This window comes from Corvus kubaryi, unplaced genomic scaffold, assembly GCF_017639235.1.
Source record: "Corvus kubaryi isolate FWS band 111438036 unplaced genomic scaffold, C.kubaryi_AGA036_p1.0 37249, whole genome shotgun sequence".
NCBI classification, from domain to species: domain Eukaryota; kingdom Metazoa; phylum Chordata; class Aves; order Passeriformes; family Corvidae; genus Corvus; species Corvus kubaryi.
Genome location: NW_024581072.1, coordinates 2,302,844 through 2,323,101, shown reverse-complemented (window position 1 = coordinate 2,323,101; position 20,258 = coordinate 2,302,844). Strand labels below are relative to the sequence as shown.

The 20,258-nt window shown below is 41.7% G+C and overlaps 1 long non-coding RNA gene across 1 annotated transcript in view; it reads right to left on the bottom strand.

Moving 5' to 3' along the window:
- The window catches only part of LOC121662369, a 33,570-nt gene extending 13,943 nt beyond the window's left edge, over positions 1 to 19,627 (bottom strand). Inside the window, exons 1-5 of the long non-coding RNA XR_006015267.1 lie at positions 19,551 to 19,627; positions 19,335 to 19,390; positions 2,858 to 2,902; positions 1,017 to 1,137; positions 174 to 249 (exon numbers count right to left, since the gene is read on the bottom strand). This is a non-coding gene — a long non-coding RNA (uncharacterized LOC121662369). The remainder of the gene's footprint in view (positions 1 to 173; positions 250 to 1,016; positions 1,138 to 2,857; positions 2,903 to 19,334; positions 19,391 to 19,550) is intronic.
- Positions 19,628 to 20,258: the final 631 nt, after the last annotated feature.

Genomic DNA, 20,258 nt, shown 5'->3' with positions numbered 1-20,258 from the left:
GAGGATGAGATGACTCCTGAAATCCTAGGCTGTGACTCGGACCAGGAGTGCTGGCCTGTCTGGGGGATTTCTGCAGGAGCATCTCCTCTCTGTGTTATGCCACATAATAGGAGCACAAGTGCTTTTACAAAGCAGGCCAGCACCAGCAGGGGTTAGATGAGTCACTGCCTTACCTTAGGTACTGCATGTTTCCTTGGGTGATGAGTCTTTGAGGGGAGCAGTGTGGCTCTTCAGACAAGGACACAGAACCTAAAAGGCAAGAGGGAGAGAACCAGTATGGATACGATTAATAGAGTCAAGGAGCAGTGCTGAAGTGGAACACAGAATATCCAGTAGAAGACAGTAAGGAGCAAATTAGTGCACTGACTTGTGCAAAGTGGTACTGTCTGTGTCTTTAGAGCTGCTGTAATAGGCTGTCTGGCTTTATACCACACTTGCAGGAGCACTAACTGCATGATACATTCATTTTTACACCCACTCTTTAATACTTTTTAAGCTCTGTGTACCTTGCTACCACGACATTCCTTCTGAAAAGCTTTATCCTTTGCTGTTCTCCTCTTCTGCCGAATTTGATCCTTTCTGCTCTCTCCATAAGGAACTGGTGTACGGGACCTTGCTATCATTTAGCTCCTCTCTGAGGGAAGCCTTCAGAGCAATAAACGGTAAGAACATCCCAGACTCCTCATTTCTTTCCCCAAATTTGTTGGACATTACTGGTCACAGAAGAGCTCCAACAAGGCACGTATTTTTAATAAATCTTAACTTGCAAAAGTGGTGTATGTTGATGACATTACAGGACTGAGCTCCTGAAAAACAGAAGCATGATGAACCTCCATAATCCGTCTACAATATCCCCTAGTGGCTCTTTCTCTCTCTGGAAGTGGGTGGAGAAAGATAATTACATATCAGAAGTATATTCCTCCTTTCCAGAACATGACCAAAGAGATCAGTGATAGCCCAAAACCTGGAGTTCCCACCCCTTTTTGTTTTCATTTTTCTTACTTCTTATCACTTACCTGCCAGCACTTGATCCAGTCTCTTTGAATTTTGACTTGTACATCTATGAGCATGAAAGAACTCCCCCACAATGAGCAGGTGTGATAACCAGACAGACTGCTGTAAGACTGACCAAGCACTCTGAAAAATGTTAGATGAGAAGAAATACTCAGGAGAGAAGCTCAAGTTACACAATTGTTACATATTTTTTTATTGATCTCATGCACGTGGTTTAGAAATGCTTGAGTGATGTTCAAATGTGTTATGAAAAGCTGCAGAAGTGTAAAGCCCTTGTGTAATCAGGGAGCGTACTATGACCATTGCTTGCTACAACCTAGACCTATGAAACAACTTTAGACATATGAAACAACCCAATAAAGAGCTCCCAAGGAGCTCCCAATAACAGAGTTGCCAGTATGGTTGCATTCGACATATGTATCACTACCTTTTTACACACTATCCCGGGGCAGATGCACCAAAGCCTTGTTCGGCCGCTTTCAGACAGGCTGAGGAGAGCTTCTCCAACCTTGCTTGCAGGTGAGAATGGTTTGACTGGGGTGGAAAAATTGGGCCTCTGTTATTTCTTGGTGTCCTCTCCCCATCCCTGCTCTCTTTATTCCCTTTTGCTTTATTATTAACAGGTTCCTCATCTTGGAGTAGATCTCCTTAGCCAATGCGTCATTCAGAGGAAACACTTGTATGGTACAGAAGCAGGGCTCTTCATGGTTCTTAGAAGACCTTTACACTCTACATAAATAACTTTTAAACCTGCATCATGTGAGAGTACAAGGTAAGATACACAGTCACTTATTTTTGGACTTTCAGAGGCATTGGACTATAAAAATGAAAGGTACAAGGCTCCTAGGGGGAAATTGAATTCCTTCTGCCCTGGCAGTGGTGCATGTTTCCTCAAGAATCTCTCTGCTTCATCCTGCTGGATGTATAGAGCTGCTTGGCACAGACCAGTCAGAGAGTGTGTCCTGTGGCCATGTCAGATACACCATCAGTGCCTGCCCTCTCCTGCAATCAGTGAACACTTGGTTCTTGAAATGGAAAATGGCCCTCAAATAGGGACATCAGACTTGAAGGAAAAAATTACCATCTGATGTGATTTTTAAAGGTAATGATTATGAATCCTTTCTGATCATTTTCCAAGACCTAAGTATCCATTTGGAAAGAGAAGAAGTTTTTCATTTATCGCACCTGCTTCTTCCACGACCAGACCACAAGACTTCAATTCTTATTCACATTTGTCCCCTGCATCCTGCTTACATAGGGTACAAAAGTCTTACAGCAAGAACAACATTTGTGATCTAACATAATGTGTATTAGCAACATCTACAAAAAAAGGTGTATTTCACCATTTGTTTAGAAAAAAAGATGATGAAGCCAGCCTTTGGTTGTGAATGAAAGAAGACTGTGAATACCCAGAACAGTGTCACTGATTCAAAAAGTCCAGGTTTTGTCTTGTTTTATGATCTCCTAGAACCAGATGTCCCTTCTAATATGACTCAACTGCATTTCTTCAGAGCTCCCTATGTCAAGTGTTGCAGGGACTTCCTGACGTACAGACAGTAGGGCATGAGCCATGCAAGACAAGTCTCATGCCACTGAATGAAATTATGGTTTGGGGGGAAAACTGAATGAAAAATGTAATCTGGCAAAAATCTTGAAGCAAATTTTAAAACAAATTTTGCTAGACAGAGAAACCCAGTGGACATTACTGAACAAGAGGGTAACATAAGGGTCTGAACCATGGCATTGAATACAACGGCCTCTCAACTCAAGCTCAATTTCACCTGCAGCAATGTCCACTGAAAGGACAGTTGTCTGAGGGTGAGCAAAATTGAAATAAACTTACCCTTTAGCATCCTGCATATGATAGAGGAAACAGCTGAGGGTAAACCTAGATAAAACAAAAAAGAATAATCAGTGAATTAAGCTGATGCAGCTGAGTAAAAGCAGAAAAAATTGGAGAGTAAGACATGGGAAATAAATAGTTGGTTGCTGCAGGGGTTGTTGTGCTTTCCTTTGCTGGATTAATTGACATGCAGCTGGGTACATCAAGAGCAAAGAGAATATTTTGATGGTTTTAGCAAGTATTCAATACCATGAATACTGGAAACAATGACAAGGACTCTGCTTTTGGAGGCACAGACAGGTACAGACGGTCACGTCTGCTTGACTTGTGTGCCTACTGCTGGCAGCAGGCCAGAACCATTTAAATGCATTAGCTCAGAGCTGTACATATGCTGAATGAGACTATTCAGTTCCTGGAAAAGAGCTGGTTTGCGTCTTGCCATTAGCAAGGGCAGACATAGCAAAGATGTATCTGCCTACACCATTTGTGTAGGTGCAGCTGAAAACAGCATTGAGGCCCTTGAAGAGAATTTATGGCTTGGTTTTACAAATAGATTTTTTTACACAGATGGATTTTTTTACTTTTTCTGACTGTTTCTGCCACAAATTAAGTCTCCTCAGCCAACTCTTGGTTCTGACAGAGAATATGATAATTTAGTCCACTCAAGAGTAGCCACAAAAATTTGGTACAAACAGAACTATGTTGCAGTACCTACCAAAGCTATGCAATAAATCTGTGTTCTACTTGGAACTCAAATGCCCTGAGTATTGTGGTGATAATAGCTACATTTGTTTAGAAAAAACCAGTCAGTGTACATACTTGAACAAGACTAAGACTTGCTGAGCAGAAAGAGAATCAACTAAGAGACAGCAAGAGCAAGAAATGTTAAATGGCATACTTCATCTGTGGAATGCATTTGGCCTAGATAAAAAATGTATCTATATGAAGGGAGCATTTTAGCTACCTAATGTCCCATCAAACCATCTCCTGCTCTTTGTACATTTTCAGTGGCAAAGAAAGTAAGGAAAAAAACAAGGCATGGTTTGTGGGGGGAAAAGAATGATAATATCTGTTACTAGAGCAACTGATAAAGTTGGAAAAATATATAAGCTTTCAAGCACACTAGGACTTTTTCAACATTTGCATTATTATATTTCCTGAAATAAACCTATATGGTAACAGAGTTTATTTCAAGGCTGATAGCACAGAAATAGATAAAATTATGCTATGACATTTTGTCTGAAGTACTACCCTCTGTAGACAAAAATCTCGGACTTCACAGGGATGGGAGTTTTGCAGCTCAACCTTTATCTGTAGAATATAGGTCTGGTCTTACACTGGAAAAGAGCAAAACCTGCACAGCCTTCAAAGTTGTCAGTGGGTTTCTGTTAAATAAGACAGCCTGAAATCTATCCATGCTCTTCTTGCAGAGCCAAATTTATAAGTCAAATGAGCACAAGCTACTCTAGTTGAAAATCTCAGAGGATATATTCTGTCCTGACTTGCATGATGATGACCTCTGGCAAAAGAATGCCATTACTTCCATTGATATTCATTACACTTTCTCCAGACTGAACTGAACCATGAAGGGTAAAGATGCAGAGATAAACAACGAGACCACCCTACCATGTCCAGCTATGGTAAGAATTTGGCCACTACCATTCCTGATAGAAATAAACACTGTCTTGTTTCAGTGAGTCAAAGTGCAGGAATGGGTCTGGCAAAATATCTGTAGCACACAAGCTGTCCAGAGACTTGTAGAGCCACAAGAAAAGACCCATTTCAGTGGACCTGCATAAATGAAAATTGCCTGTTGTTTACTTTTGGCAGCTGGCAGCTGTTGCCAGACTTTTGAAAGTTCTTGGTGCTGCCCCTGTAGGTATGGTAGCTGTGCTTCAATGCACTGGGCTGGGGCTTTCTTGGGCAGCAGCAATGGGTTTTGTGCTTGCAGCCTAAGCTGATGGGGTCAAAGTGGCTTCTGATGGGATGGCAATGGTGTAGGATAAATGGGCATTGTGTATACTGCAAGGAAAAGATACAATAGTTATTAAACTGTGTAAAAAAATATTATCTTTCTGCTGCTATCATGATACCAATTTTGTCACAGAATGAAAAATGATAGATAAGGAAAGTAATCTGACCTGCTTCGCCTGAGGTGATGCTAATACCACCTCTTGCATTTCTCACAGTGCCCTGGCAGCAAGTCTGTTCCATTCATAACCTTTACTATCAAATCCAGTGCTGCAACATGCTCTTCAAAGTACCTGGAAAATTGTTGCCACTTTTCAAATAAGCAATGTGGAGTGGTCACTGCCTCAGTACTGTCTGTGTGAAAGAGAATCCCTCCACCATGATGATGGGCAAAAGTCAAGCTTAGATTTGGAGCTTAGGTTTAAAACACAAGCTTAGGTATGAAGCCTGGGCTTTGTATCTGGATGCTTACCTACTAGTGGTGTCAGTTCATTTTAGGATGGCTAAATGATTTGCAACGGCATTGCTAGATCTCTGTGGCAGAGCAGGCATTCTTTCCTCAACATCAGATCTCCATACATGGGCTACTTACCTTCCCAATGTTAGTTTTCAACAATGCTTAATAATGATTACTGCTGCCGTGTATTTTGACAACAGACTCCACTTGACTTTTACTGAAAACTTCTGTTATTCAGCTGTACCCTGGGGATAAGCTGTTATATGACCTGGTGGACCTCCCTAGAAAACACATTCATATGGGACTCTTCATTTGAGAACATGGAGTTTGCTTCTCGTGTCAGCAGCTTTGTCACCCAAATATTATAGAATCATAGAACCATAAAATTATTTGAGTTGGAAGAGAGCTTAAAGATCACCTAGTTTCAACTCCACTGCCACAAGTAGGGACATCTTCCACTACACCAGGTTTCTCAAAACCCCTGGCCTTGAACACTGCCAGAGATGGGGCATCCACAGATTCCTGGGCAACCTGTTACAGTGCCTCACCTCCCCCACAGTAAAGGATTTTTTCCTAATATCTAATCTAAACCTACACTCTTTCAGTTTAAAACCATTCTCCCTTGTAAAAAATCCTTCTCCTGTTTTCCTGTCAGCCCACTTCAGGTACTGGAAGGCTGCTCTAAAGTGCCCCTGGAGCCTTCTGTTCACCAGGCTGAACAGCCCCACCACTCTCAGCCTGTCACTGTGGGAGAGAAGAGGTGCTCCAGCATTCTGGTCATTCATCCTGGTGGCCTCCTCTGGACTTGCTCCAGCAGGTCCATGTCCTTCCTGTGCAGGGACCCCAGAGCTGGATGCAGTGTTCCAGGTGGGGTCTCACCAGAGCAGAGCAGAGGGGCAGAATCCCCTCCCTCCCCTGCTGCCCACGCTGCTTTGGATGCAGCCCAGGGCACGTTTGGCTCTCTGGGCTGTGAGTGCCCATGGCTGGGTCATGTCCAGCCTCTCACCCACCAGCACCTCCAAAGTCCTTCTCACAGGGTTGCTCTCAATCTATTTATCCCCCAGCCTGCAATATAAAAATATGAAGACAAGAGATTATCTCTGTTTTCAAAGGAAATTGAAGTGACAGTAAGTGTCCTGGTCAAGTTGTCAGAGGAAGCTTGAGGTCAAGTAGGAGCTTTCAACCATCTAGATCATGGTTAAAGTCCTTAAAAACATGGATAGATTTTTATCAAAGTGTTTGCCTTCTTAAGGTCTGCTGTGTAAAAGACAGAACTGTTTGGGGGTTTTGGTTTTTTTTTTCCTGAATACCTAAAGGCATTATGTACATGACTCTGTCAAGACACAAGATGCTATTTTGCATCGTGGCCTGTTTTCAGTAGTGTCTACCATCAGCTACAGCAGCAACTAAGTGTCATTACCTGTTCTGGTAAGCACTATTAGAATGAAAAGCTAGGACATCTACAGAGAAAGGTTTTATTTTTTTAATCTATGTGGTTTTTTAATTCATGTGTTATTGCAAACACATAAGAATACAGAATTCAAATTAGTACTTCAAATCCTCAGACCTTTTTTATAAATATGCACATATGATAAATAATATGTTATTTGAAAATAGGGGAATAACTACTTGCAGAAGCATGTTTGTATTCTGTCATCCACATTATCTCATCTTTTGAGAAACAAACAAAATTATCATAATTGTTCATTCCTTTCATGCCTTACCCTTGTCATTACCATCACCACCACTATTCACCTTAATGTTAGTGGTCTTGTCTGGTTTTGGCTCATTGCAAGCCTCCTCTGGTTGAAAATAAAATCTACTCTTCAGAATTTTTCAAACTCCTCTGCCTGAAATGTCATTTTCTGCTGCTCAGCATCATGCAAATAATATTGGAGATCTTCTCATACAGTGGATTATGCAGGCTTGTCACATTGCAAGAGTCTCAGTGAGAGGGAAAGTTTGCCTTAAGAACAAGGAGAAAATATTTGTCTTGATGGAAGGAGACAAAAGGACAGTTTATTTAAGAAAAGCTTTGTCTGAAAGGTTTCTTAATGAAGCTAGTTTTGTACAAATATAGCCAGGACAAAAATAAAGTAAAACAGTTTGTCATGTCCTTATCTATTCACAGTTCTTGATGAATATTATCACAGCTTTCATTTGGGCAATTCATGAATCATGGCCTAAGTGAATATGCTTGCATGTTATTCATTGTATTTGCCTTCTGAATAAAACCAGTTTAAAATATCCTGGGACTTTTTTCAACAGCAAAATCTGTTTTCCTAAGAATGTGACATTAGAGTCAGCCAGAGTGGATATTTTTTGTTTATTTTGCTTTTTGTGGTAATCAGGAGTTCCCGTCTTGCATATTTGCTGTTTTGAGAGGCCTGGCTGGCCCTGCTGAGCTGCCATTGAAGCGAGTGGGAATGCTGGAAGAAACTTGCACTCCTTGATGAATATACCATGGCAGCTCTATGGAACAGAGGCTTCCAGTAATGGAAGCCAGAGCTGATATTGATACAAAAACTGTAACTGTATGTGCTGGTTACAGAGAAAAGGCGGTGGAGCTTTTAGAGCTGTTTAATTCCATACCACCTATATCGTCGGTGGGGACAAGGTTTCATCAGGAAGAGCCAAGTGCCAGAAATTCACCATCTTGCCTGGCTCTCTCCAGAGAGAAGGTGCTGGGATCAGCTGGCAGCCCCAGCTCCCTCTTTGGCACCACTCCTCCCTCCATTCCTTCAAGCCCATCAAAGTGTGTGCTCCCAGGACTGAGTCAAGCTGGGTGAGCATGGCTGAACACAGCCGAGCACACCGGTCCAGAAAAATAGCAGGCAGCACAACACAGATAATCTGGCTCCCAAGGGGGTTGCTTTGTTCCGTTTCTTCATGGTTTGTTTTGGGGTTTTTTCAGACTTGGGGTCGAGGAAGGATGTTAAGCCATGTGAGCTCTTCTCGCCATATTGCCTTTTTCTGCAGACCACGTGGGCAATGCTGCTTTTGGGAAGTCTTTTTTTTTTTTTTGTTACAAGTGGTGAATAACTTTTTGTGGGTCCCTCTCTCTTTTATATACTTTTTTTCCATTAATACTGCACTGGCTGTCATGAATTTAGTAAGTTTTTATTCCAATTTGTATTTTCTCCTCATTGTTCCTCCGTTATTGGAATGGGTGAGGTAAAAGAGAGGGGAATGTTTGGAGTTTAGTTCCCTGCTGGTTGTTAAAACCAGCACACCACAGTAAGTAAGTGCTGCAAGGAAATTAAGGGTAAATCCAGCATCCCACTTTACACAAGTACCATCTGTTAAGACTGGGATATCTTCAAAACAGCATTATTGTCAACCTCTCTGAGTATACCGTGGTGATCATTAGCAACTTGTAATTTAACTGATCAGGTGAGGATCTTAAGATGGCAAGATGGAACTGCCTCAAGAACAATGTCATTCTGGTTTGCCTCATTAAAAAGTTTAAATATCAAGTTTGATTCTGGTGACTTTTTTTCCTTCTTGGCCCCTTATATGTAATAACTTGGTTTAATAAGTTGGATGAAGGTTTCTGTCACTGGGTCTTGTTAGTATCACCTTGTTGAAATACACAGACCACAGTGAGGCTTGTCAGGCAAGGAATAACTCTATTTTCTCAACCTACAGGCATTTCCTAAAAGATCATCAGGTAATTCATCCAGAAGCAAGTGAGCTGCTCTGACATGAGAGGATACGAGGGGCTAACATGAGTAGATGCAATGCAAAAACATCAAAATACAGAAACAAAACTTTCGAAGAGGGAAATGCAAGTTTAACCATCAAATTTCAAAGTTACACTTTAATGCACAAATTCTTTTCTTCCAAATGAGTTGCATTTCAGATTATTACACAGCTAATTGAGAGGAAAGTATTATCCTGCTATTCTCCACTCATTTTTTTAACAGTCAAAGAAGTTGTGAAAGGTTTGAACTGAGTTGTCAAGATTCTGACCACCCCTACTTCTGAGGCTTTGCTCTGCATTTTAAGGACTACATCATATTGAACCATGATAGGCAAGAGGTGACAAATCACAGTAGGGAAGATATTACCTGCTACAATACTTATCCTTTTTTCATTTGCAGCTGCTACCTTATTATTCAAGAAGTGATCATGCATGGCTGGAAGGGAGGATACAGACCTCAAGGCTTACAGTTGCCATTCCCTGTGGCCTAGCACACTGAACGTACATCTGCAAGCAGACAGAACAGATATGAGAGCCCTCTTCAGTAGGGAATAATACCCACAGACATGCAAAAAAAACAAGCTAGGGGAAACACACTAAGTGTGCCTAGGATTATCATACGTACTGATATACTACCAACTTCAATATAACATTAAGAACAATGATTTTTCTCCTGTGCTTTACATTTCCCTGATGAGACCCAGGTTGTGAAAGGAGTCCTGCTGCTGTTATCACACAAATTATTCCTGGTGTACAGAATTTTTAGAGTTGCTCTGTGGGGTATGCCCAGCCCCTGCCCTGGAGGGATCTCTGCTGAGATAAGAGATTTTTCATTCGCCCAGCAGGACTCCCTGGAAAGGCAACCACTTCTGTGGTCACGGTGAGAAAAGACAGACCCACAATCCTTTGGGAGACCCTATGCAAATCATTCTGTAACCCATTGGTCTGTTCCCATCCCAGATCCTCTGTAACCCATTGGTCCTCACCCATCCCCTGTATCCCTATAAAAGCAAGCTCTCTGGGGCCCTGGAGGGAGAGGGTTTTCGTCCCTGGCTTTCCCCTTTGCTGGAGGGGACCCACAATAAAGCTCCCTTCGTGCGGAACCAACCACACGAGCCTCTCGTCTCTCTCTCTGGTCTGGCCTGGAGGCTGCCCTGCAGAGCTGAGCTGGAATCACGAGCTGATATCACTAAAGAGCTGACAGCCTCTGCAAGGGCCCTCCTGCCAGCAGCTGAGGGAAGACACCGGGCCTCGGGAAGGCGATTCCTTTCGGGACCATCTCCCCGGACCGGTCATCTCTTCCTGGGTCAGAGCCGCTGACCCCCCTCACCAGCTGTAATATTGGTCAATCTCTCTTGATGGCATCAGCTTTAAATGGACACCACAGTTAGGTCTGTATACCTATATGGGAGTCACTTACATTAGCCAATATGTGGGAAATCAAGCCTGTGATTTAAGAGAAATGAAGATTTCTGCTTCATTCTCTAGCTCAGCAGGCAGATGATCACTTGGTTTGACAGACCAAGGAGCTGAGCTGCAGTGAATTACTAGCACCTCTTCCAGCAGGAGCTCATTGTTAGGTGAGCTTGGCTCAAGTACAAAGCCATGCTCTTCAGCTGTGGGTATAGCCTGCTCCCCCATTGTCCTAATTTTGGCCAGGAGCTGGAGGTTATTCTACACCTCCTCGGGTCATTGCTGGGGCAGAGGAAAGGGACTCTCTGGACTTCTGAGAAGAAGTGTGTGGGTTTCAGTTGAACAAACTTGGTAGGCTGAGGGAAGCCTTCTTTGTTTCATTGTCTCGGGATCCCTGGTAGGCATTTTTGCATGTGAATCACCTTCTCTTTTGTAGGCTCTTTTTATTACTTTTATTGCTGTTATTTTTTGCTTTCTCGTCTCATTGCTGTTTCCAGTAAATTGTTCTTACTTAAACCTGTTACCTTCACCTTTTTACCTCCAATTCTCTTCTCTATCTTGCTGGAGTAGAAAGGGGAAAGGGAAGCAAGTGAGAAGTATGTGAATCCTTGTTGAAGATGCCATGGCTCAGGAGGAAAGTTCTACCATCTCCTTATGGTTTCCATGCTGGAGCTACGATTTCAGATGGTGAGAACAGAGGAGACAACAAGAGGATAGAAACAGAATGAGTCTAAACAAACACAAAAATATTTTTGTAAAGGACTCTCCTCTTTTAAAGTATTTCATCACAGAATCACAGAATAGGCTGAGTTGGAAGGGGCCCTCAAGGATCATCAACTCCTGGCTCTGCAGAGCACCATACCCAAGATTCACATCATGTGCCCAAGAGTACTGTCCAAACGCTTCTTGAACTCTGTCGGGCTTGGCACTGTGACTGCTTCCCTGGGTAGCCTGTTCCAATGCCCAACCACCCTCTGGTTGTGTTTTGGCCACACAAATTTTCTCCCTACAGCAGTGAGCAGCATATCTATCTTCTTCCCATGTCACCTGAACTTGCTTCCACTGGGCATACTCCTTCCTTTTTTGCCTTATCCAAGACACTGGATCACTTTTCTTTATGAAGAAAGTAATTCACAGTCCAGTTCTGAATCTTAGTCTTGGGAAACTCAGCTTCTCCTGTTGGTATTTTACACAAGTTTCTTCATTATGCAATGAAGACCAAAAAAAAAAAAAAAAATTATGTTTTTTAATTAGAGGCGGCATTTAATTCTATTTACAGTTTTTGACACTGACTCAAACACTTTCAAGGAAACAATGGCCTATTTACTGACAGAAAGAGGGGCTTTTATCCGAGCAACATTTCTCCAATTAATATAAAAGCGTGCTCAAACTTTTAGTCCAGTATCATTAAAAAGAGATTTGCAAATGTTAAAGACACTTAACTGGAGATTGGTGTTATTTTCCTCTGTGCAATTCTTGTGTATGTCTCCTCAGGGCTGTGTGCATGTATGTGAGCATTTGTCTTTCCAAAAGAAAGAGTTCAAAAATATAAACAACAGGGCCTAAGGATATTTGTGTTTAGAACAAAAGGGTTTGTGGCACAGTTTCTACTTACGTAACTCAGCAGCTGGCAGGAGTTCAGCAATAAGATGAATTCCCAGTTCTCTTTGAAATCACTTGCTTTTTCAGGTAAGGTACCTTACTGGAATTGGACCTGAATCCAATAACCACTCCATATGGTTTTGTCATAAAGATTTGACAATGTTCGATAATAAAGCACATAAGTGTTACACTGTTTTACCCAGGATCTCATTAATCTGAATGGGAACTATATATTTAAATATCTTTGGACATCTGAACCTGGAGCACGAGCCTCCATTGTAATATGTTGTTCTAAGTGTTCAGTCACAGAGAGATGGCTGCGTTTTTGTAAATCATGTTCTCCAGGGGCTTACAGGGCTTGTTTTATCAATTTTAAAACTAATTACAGTTCCTCTGACAAATTTCAGGTTCCATTCAATACCTGTAAAACAAAGAACATCTGTGTGAAGCATGGGACTGGTTAGACATCATTTTTGCAGTCCCTGGTGGCAGCTTGTCTTCCCTATAGTGTATAGGAGAAAGATCTAACTACAGCCATTTTCTGGCAGCAGCTTAGCATCATCAGCCCACTTCCTATGCATCTCAGCAAGCCCTAGGAAATACATAACCATCACCCCTTTGGACAAGGCAAATATGGTAATACAGCAACTTTCCTTATTCTCTCCAGGAGACTGGACAACCATTTCTTAAAGTGGGAAGGTACTGACCTCTCTCAGAAGGAGCACAGTGTCTGTTTGTATTCTGTGGGGACCCAAATTCACCATTCCTTCCCACCTGGAAAAGAACCTGATGGTCCATGATTACCATTTGAACACAGACACCTGAAAAGGGGAAGTTAAGCAAAGACATGGTGAACAGATGAAGCCAGGACTGCTCCTCTAATGGCATCAGCAACACCATTCTCATTCTGGCAGCTTTTCTGGAGGCTGGCAGGATGGACTGGACGAAGTTCACCAGCTGTGCCATAAGGATTTGGTAGCTGGCGTGCTGGTAGCATGCCCTGCTCATGATCCAGGAGGGGTCCTGCCTAGCCATGAAGGAACGATGTGCCTTGATATCCAAGTATAACAAGTCCAGCAAGGATCTGTGAAGCTTGTTAATGGAAAAAGAGATACAGTTGATAAGCAGAGGGCCTGGGATTCCGACAAAGCTATACTGCTGCTGTTCAACAAATTATATGCTACCTGGACAGTTGAAAAGGAACTGTGTGCATTTCTGGCGTGCACAAGAGGGGGTTAAAATAAACCAAATTATATCAAGTTTTCAGAGGGCATGCTTACCCCTTCACTAATCATGGCCTAGTGCCTGTTGCACCATTGTCATCTACAGTTGCACCATGATAGACTTTAGCACTTAGGAACACAGCTGCCTTCAGAAGAATTTATCTGTGAGCTTTTGGGAAGTGCTCCTGACATTTCTTCTGGATGCACATTACTTTCCCAGGTACAGGATAGCACCAGATAACCTGAGATAAGTAGAGATACTTCTGGAATCTGTGCCCCTGTCAGTATGAAATATATATGTAAGAGACCATCTGAGCTTAGAAACAACCAGAAAAACAAAAACAAGCCAGTCAAACCACGCAAGGGAAAGCCCTTGCACAGGTAAAGGAATGAAAATCACTGGATTGAAGACCAAAATTAATATTGCAGATTTCAGTGGTCATAATTCCTTAATTTAATACAACAGCAAAACTGCCAGGAAATGCAGTCATATTTTGGCACTGAACCAGTCTCTCACACACTATTTCATATGCTGTCAGTACAGAAAGAACTACTCTGAGTCAAAGGGCTAATTGCAAGCAAAAGCTGACAAGAGAAGGGAGAGGGTAGCAGTAAGCAGTAGATTTCTGGCTGAAAGAAGACAAGTTATGATATTCTCCTGTTTGCTCTCTTTCAACAGAAAGGAGCTGGAATGCTTTGAAGAGGATAGAAAGGCAACTGGTCTAAAAGTGATAGGAAAAGAAGTGTCTCCCCATACTGCACTTTGTTAACCTGTGGAATTAGCTGCTGAAACATCTCCCTGAGGCTGACCAGAAAGACAGATTAAATACCATAAAAAATCTGAAATATTTCTACATATAATTTTAAAAAAATCCACAAACAACCACATGTAATTACATGAGAGACGACAAAGACTACTTATGAGAAGAATAAAACCACATCTGCCTTGGAATATAAACTGACATTCTAAGTTGGAGACAGAAATTTCTTTTCGTATTTGGTCATTGTTTACTGTGAGGTTTCTTGCACTTTTAGCTGAAGCAACATCTCTAGTCACAGTCAGACATGAAAATTTCGGCTAAAAATAATATTAATATCAGCAATTCAGTCTGATCTTCATCTGTTTCACTGAATTTATCCTCCAGTACAAAAATTCTAAAAAGTAAAAGTACTGCTCACATTTTCCTCAAGGCTAAACATTCTTCCCTAAAAAAACAATCAAGCATAGTCAGCTCAAGTCAGCATTAGGGCAGTAGTTGTTTTTTTTTTTATTATAGTCACCTTAAATCTTATAGAAGAAGAGAATGGTATCATAATGTTTCCTTAAAAGATATATGAAGCCCTAAAATAAGGATCTTAGGCTCAGTGTCTACATGAAAAACTGAAGTCATTTAACTGAGTAAGTATGATCTTGCTATATCTGTACCAGTTCTTATTGTGCTTGCAGAGGCTGTCAATTAGCTGAACTTTGTTTACTAAATAAACAAGAATAAGTAATACGATTACAAACCTAACATTAAATCAGTTTTGGTTACCTACTGATATTAACACCTGCACAGTTTTATCTTCTCAGCTGAGATGTTGTTGAACTGAGTCAGCCAACATATATTTTCTTTGCCTTTTGCAGTTTGAGGTAACGTGTCAATATATGACTGCAGTCATGAGCCATTTCAATCATGAAGTAAAAAGCACATGGTTCAGCCGAAACATGATTTCAGGGCTTCAGGTTTCAGAACAGCTTCTTTTCAATTAGCTCTGTCTAACAGGGGAATAAAGTTTTCCTGTGATACATTGATAAACAACTCAAGCATAAGATAGGGATGAATGTTTTCTTCTTTAGAATGAGAAGATTGTGGAAAAGATGCTTCCCTTAATATGCTAGCTATTCTCTTTTGAGGCAGCCTAGGCACAGTTAGGTCTCCTTGTTGCAAGGGCACACAGCAGGCTCATGTCCAGCTTACTGTCCACCTGGCCCCTGCTGGTGCTAATTCTGCTTGGTAAGCACATGAGTGTATTACTCTAAACTAAGCATTCTTACCCATAGTCCCATTTGGGCAACTAAATTGACGATCATCTGTGTCACCAAAAAAAAAAGAGGTTGAGGACAGCAGGAAAAATGAAAAGGTGATACACTGCAATAGCTGGCAAATTCAGTCAGTAATTCTACAACATGGAGTTCAGACAGACCAACGACAGTTTAGGCAATTGCTATGCAAGTTCTTATCCCTGGACAAATTGTAGAGATTTCCTTCTTATTCTGGAAAGCAGAATGATAGATGGGAGGATGCATTTCATTTCAGCCCAATTGCAAGAGAACTATAGAAAGATGTGGGATCACCCAAGGAAATACAGTCTCCTGCTAGTCTGGAATGTCATACTGCAGAAAAGCTAAGTTGGTCAGAGGAATTGTGCCCTGTTTCTATCTGGAAAGGAAGATTAGACAAATAGGTCAAGGTGGCCATTTTGTTTTTCCTCACTTATTTTTCTTGGGATAAGTTGAACACAACCAGGTGAGGTAGAGCTGCTGGCCCAGTCCAACTGGGAGGATCTCAGAAGCAGCCCTGAGATCTTCTGGTACCCTTTATATAGGTCTGAAATGCCTCCCCTTCCCTTTCTTCTCCAACACACCTAAACACGCAGCAGCAGCTGCATGTTCAACTCACTCCCTGCAGCTGGCAGGACTCGTGTCCCTGTCCCTTTTTCTGCAGTGTCCCTGAGCTGTGGAAAGGGAGACAAGAAAGTACCTAACACTAAGAAGCAAATTTGCATGAGCATAAATCTGCGTGCTACATTTGGGCAACCTTTCATGTGGTAGTAAAGATCCATAAGGCAAAACTGGGTTTGTACTATCTTTGGGTTACTGCTGAGGATGAAAAAGCAAGGCCAGTTCTTCTTCCCAGTGCAGATTCCAGAGGTCCACTGCTTAAAAGAAAACAAGATACCTATCACCATTTTGCACAACACAATCTTAATTGCCTTCATGCTAGTCATACCCATGAACACATCTAATTTATCTAATTTTTCTTTGATCTTATGTAGATTTCATGCGTGATTTTTGATTGGAGATTGGATCACAAAGCCTTTATAGTCTTCAGATTAGATTAGATTTTACCAGTTTTCCTTATATTCAATAAATATCTTTAGGTCATAGATTCACTAGGGTTGGGGACCTCTGGAGCTCATCTAGAATGGGTTCCACAGGATCATGTCCAGACAAGTCTTGAACATGTCTAGAGGAGGAGACTCCAAACCTCTCTGGACAACTTCTTCCAGTGCTCTGTCACCTTCAAAGTGAAGACGTTCTCCCTCATAAAGGTGGAACTTTGTGTGGAAGTTTGTGTTCATTGTCCCTTGTTCTGTCAGTTGGCACCAGTGGAAAGAGCCTGGCTCCATCCTCTTCAGATACTTGCATGCATTGATAAGGTCTCTTCTCAGTCGTCTCCTCTTGAGGCTGAACAGGCCCAGCTCCCTCAGCCTTTCCTCTTTAGAGAGATGCTCCAGTCACCTCATCATCTTTTTTGCCCTCCACTGGCCGTGCTCCAGGAACTCCCGTGTGTCTTCTACTGAAGAGCCCAGACCTGGACACAGCACTCCAAATGTGCCTCACCAGGGCTGAGTAGAGGGTCAGGATCCCCTCACTCAGCCTCCTAGCAATGCTCTTCCTCATGTACACCAGGATCCCATCGGCCTTCTTGGCCCCCTTCTTGGCCTGCTGGCTCACAGACAGCTTGTTGTCCACCAGGACCCCCAGGTCCTTCTCCCCAGAGCTGCTTTCCAGCAGGTCAGCCCCCAGCCTGTGCTGGTGCCTGGGGTTATTCCTCCCCAGGTGCAGGACCCTGCGCTTGCCTCTGTTGAATTTCAGGTGTTTCTTCTCTGCCCAACTCTCCAGCCTGTCCAGGTCTCACCGAATGGCAGCACAGCCCTCTGGGGTGTTGGTCACTCCTCCCGGCTTTGTGTTGTCAGGGAACTCACTGAGGGTACACTCTGTTCCTGCCTCCAGGTCATTGATGAGTAAGTTGAACAAGACTGAACCCAGCACTGACCCCTGAGGAATGCCACCAGCTACAAGCCTCCAGCTACGCCCTGTGCCACTGGTCACAGCCCTCTGAACTCTGTCATTCAGCCAGTTCTCAATTCACCTCACTGTCCTCTCAGCTAACCCACACTTCCTGAGATACCTATGAGCATGTAGGGGAAACAGTGTCAAAAGCCTTGCTGAAGTCAACATGTCTCCACTCTTCACTTCTCCCCACTCCATGAAAACCTATGTAGTTTTGACAAAGCCTTCATTCAGAGACATTTTCTTGGTTTGATACCTAATTAGAAAAAACTCATAAGAAACATATGGAATTGTTTGGTAGCTGCTTTTGTACTGCACATTTCTATTCCTGTCCAGCTCTATACTGCTCCAAAGGATTTCTCATGCCTTGATCTGTATAGATATTCAGGTCACAAGCTATGTCCTTCTTTTGCCATTCACTGTTGTGAAATACTTCTCTTTCCTGGAGAAAATGACATTCAGATAGTGCCACCGTACCTACCTTAGTGAAATTAACCTATCAACATATTGGTGGTATGTCTGATGATTTATAGTTCTTACAATTATAATTAATAACAATAACTAATTGCTACTAACAGCTGCTTACCAAGTTGGTTCACTTTGGATTTGCATGGAAGGGAGATCTGAACCCATGCCTAGTCCTTGATTATAAATTTTCATTTTAGTCTCTAGCATGATAAGCCACCACTTGCAAGGTGGAAGCTTTCTGGCTGGCAAGTGAGAAACTGGGCTAGAAGGACATGCTACACTTGCGAGAGAGAGCCTGCTCACACAACCGTAGCCAAAACCTCATGAGTTCAAAATGAATTAGTGCATGGGGAGTTGTTGATTCCTGTCCCCAAACTACAGTTGACTAAGGGCTTCCACAATCCCAAATTGCATTCCAGAGTAAAAAAACCTGCACATAGTATCTATGTCTGCTGGGCAATGTTACACTATACGTCTGCAGCAGCTACACAATCTGAAAGCAGGCATTTGCAAACCCCACTGCTTTATATGTTCCTCATAAGTGGGAAAGAAAAAATACATAACCATTTCAAACAGCTTAATATTTTTAGACAACCAAGTTTTTCTTTCAAGGTTCAATTGGAATTCTACTCCTGTACATTACAGCAGCTTCTTTCTGACACTTCTGTTAAAATCCAAAGACAGCTCCTATACAAGAATAATTTCAGCTTCTGAGTTACAGATATTTTCTCTACGCAGTAGAGCAATGAATCAAAGTATTTAAATTCAGACTGCTGTAATATTTCACAGTCCTGCCAGAGACAGAAACACAGTAGCCAAACTGTAAACAGCCCTGTTTCCTTGCAGTCCTGTCAAACGTCATGCAAGCTCTTACATCTTTCTTTAGCACTGAAGCCCATAGAACATACCACAAATGTAAACCTAAGTTGTGCATACGCATTTTCAGGACTGAAACTTGGCAATTTAACTTCAAAAGTGCATGTATTTTAGCTGAGTTCTTGAGCATCATGGTGTAGCAATTCTCTATTTTTTTTTTCCTTCAAAGGAAAACAAAGATCCATTTTATTTTTCCTTTTTTTTTTTTTTCTTTTTTTAAGTTACACAAAGAAGATGTAGCAACACCAGGCTATCTGGAAATCTGGGCCAGGAAAATCTATTGGACAGTTTAACTGATTTCTGAATTGCACTCCTTCAGATTATTACTATTAATATTATTGCTATTATTATTATTATTATTATTATATTAGTTTCTCTAGGCAGGTAGCCAAATGGGGATATTCACAAGTTTATTTTCAGATATTCTCAAGAGCACAGATATCTCGTGGAATATTTTTAACCTGGAAATGAAAACTCTTACTGATAGATTTTACCTCACTGTAACACTAGTTACAGAAAAAATATGACAGAAAACTTTGCCTGATAAACTTAATTATAGGCTTTGTCTGAGAAGAAAATCTTTTTTGTATCACCTCCCTGAATTTTTGCTACTGCTCACAGGAAGGGCTACCCCAGTGTGCCTTACCCATGGATAGAAACAAATCTCTGTGTAACAGAATATGGCTTGATTAAACTCTACTTACCTGCAGCTAAGTAGTTATGTCTTCCTACAAGCAGTCTTCAATCTCTGACTTGATAACTGCGTGAAAAATAACAATATTATTCTTCCTCTCATCTGTGCTTTCAGAAAAGTATAGCCTATTATTACTTCCAGCACTATTCATCCCTGCAGCAATTGACTTCCACACTCCAGTCTCAGGCAGTACCCGGTTATGTCTGAATCACATGTGTTTACTTACAAAGAGCTCCAGATGCTTGCATTGTCAAGAGCACTATCCCAAATTTAAGCTCTGCACTACAGACCAGCCAGAAATTATTTAGGTTTTGCCCACTCTTCAGTGTTTCATCAGTTGCATTATCAGTCACACACACGTCATTATGACTCAAAAGTGTCTCCCACTCAGAACCAAAACTCCTTTAGAAGAAACACAGGAAAACAAACATGATCTAAACAAATCTGAACAAGGATCTCTCTGCATGTGTTAGGGAAAACCATGAAGAAAGGGTATGTCACACTTTCATGTGAAAGCTGAGCAAAACACATTCTAGCAAAACTTCCAGCACGGATACACATTATATGTTAGGAATCCTTTTTATCTCAATGAAACAGGCTGATCTTGCAGGTAGCGTTTTCAGCTGACATTTTTCCCACTCAAGATGTAAAAACAAGCTACATTATTTTGCTACAGTGGCTGTCAACATCAGAATATTTTCTCACTTTTGTTCTGAATTCTCCCGAAATTTTGAATGCTTTTAACTAGAAAGTGCTGGTCCTTTTTTAAGTTATAACCTGGTCTTTATCATTCTCTAAATTGGCCTTTTCATGGAGTTTTGCAGAACTATAGAGAGAATGACATAAGAGCTTGACAGGTCAGTATAATTAGTTTATGTGGATCAGCTTAAATTGGATTTCCCCATTGCCATTGTTGGTCCAGTAATATTCATGG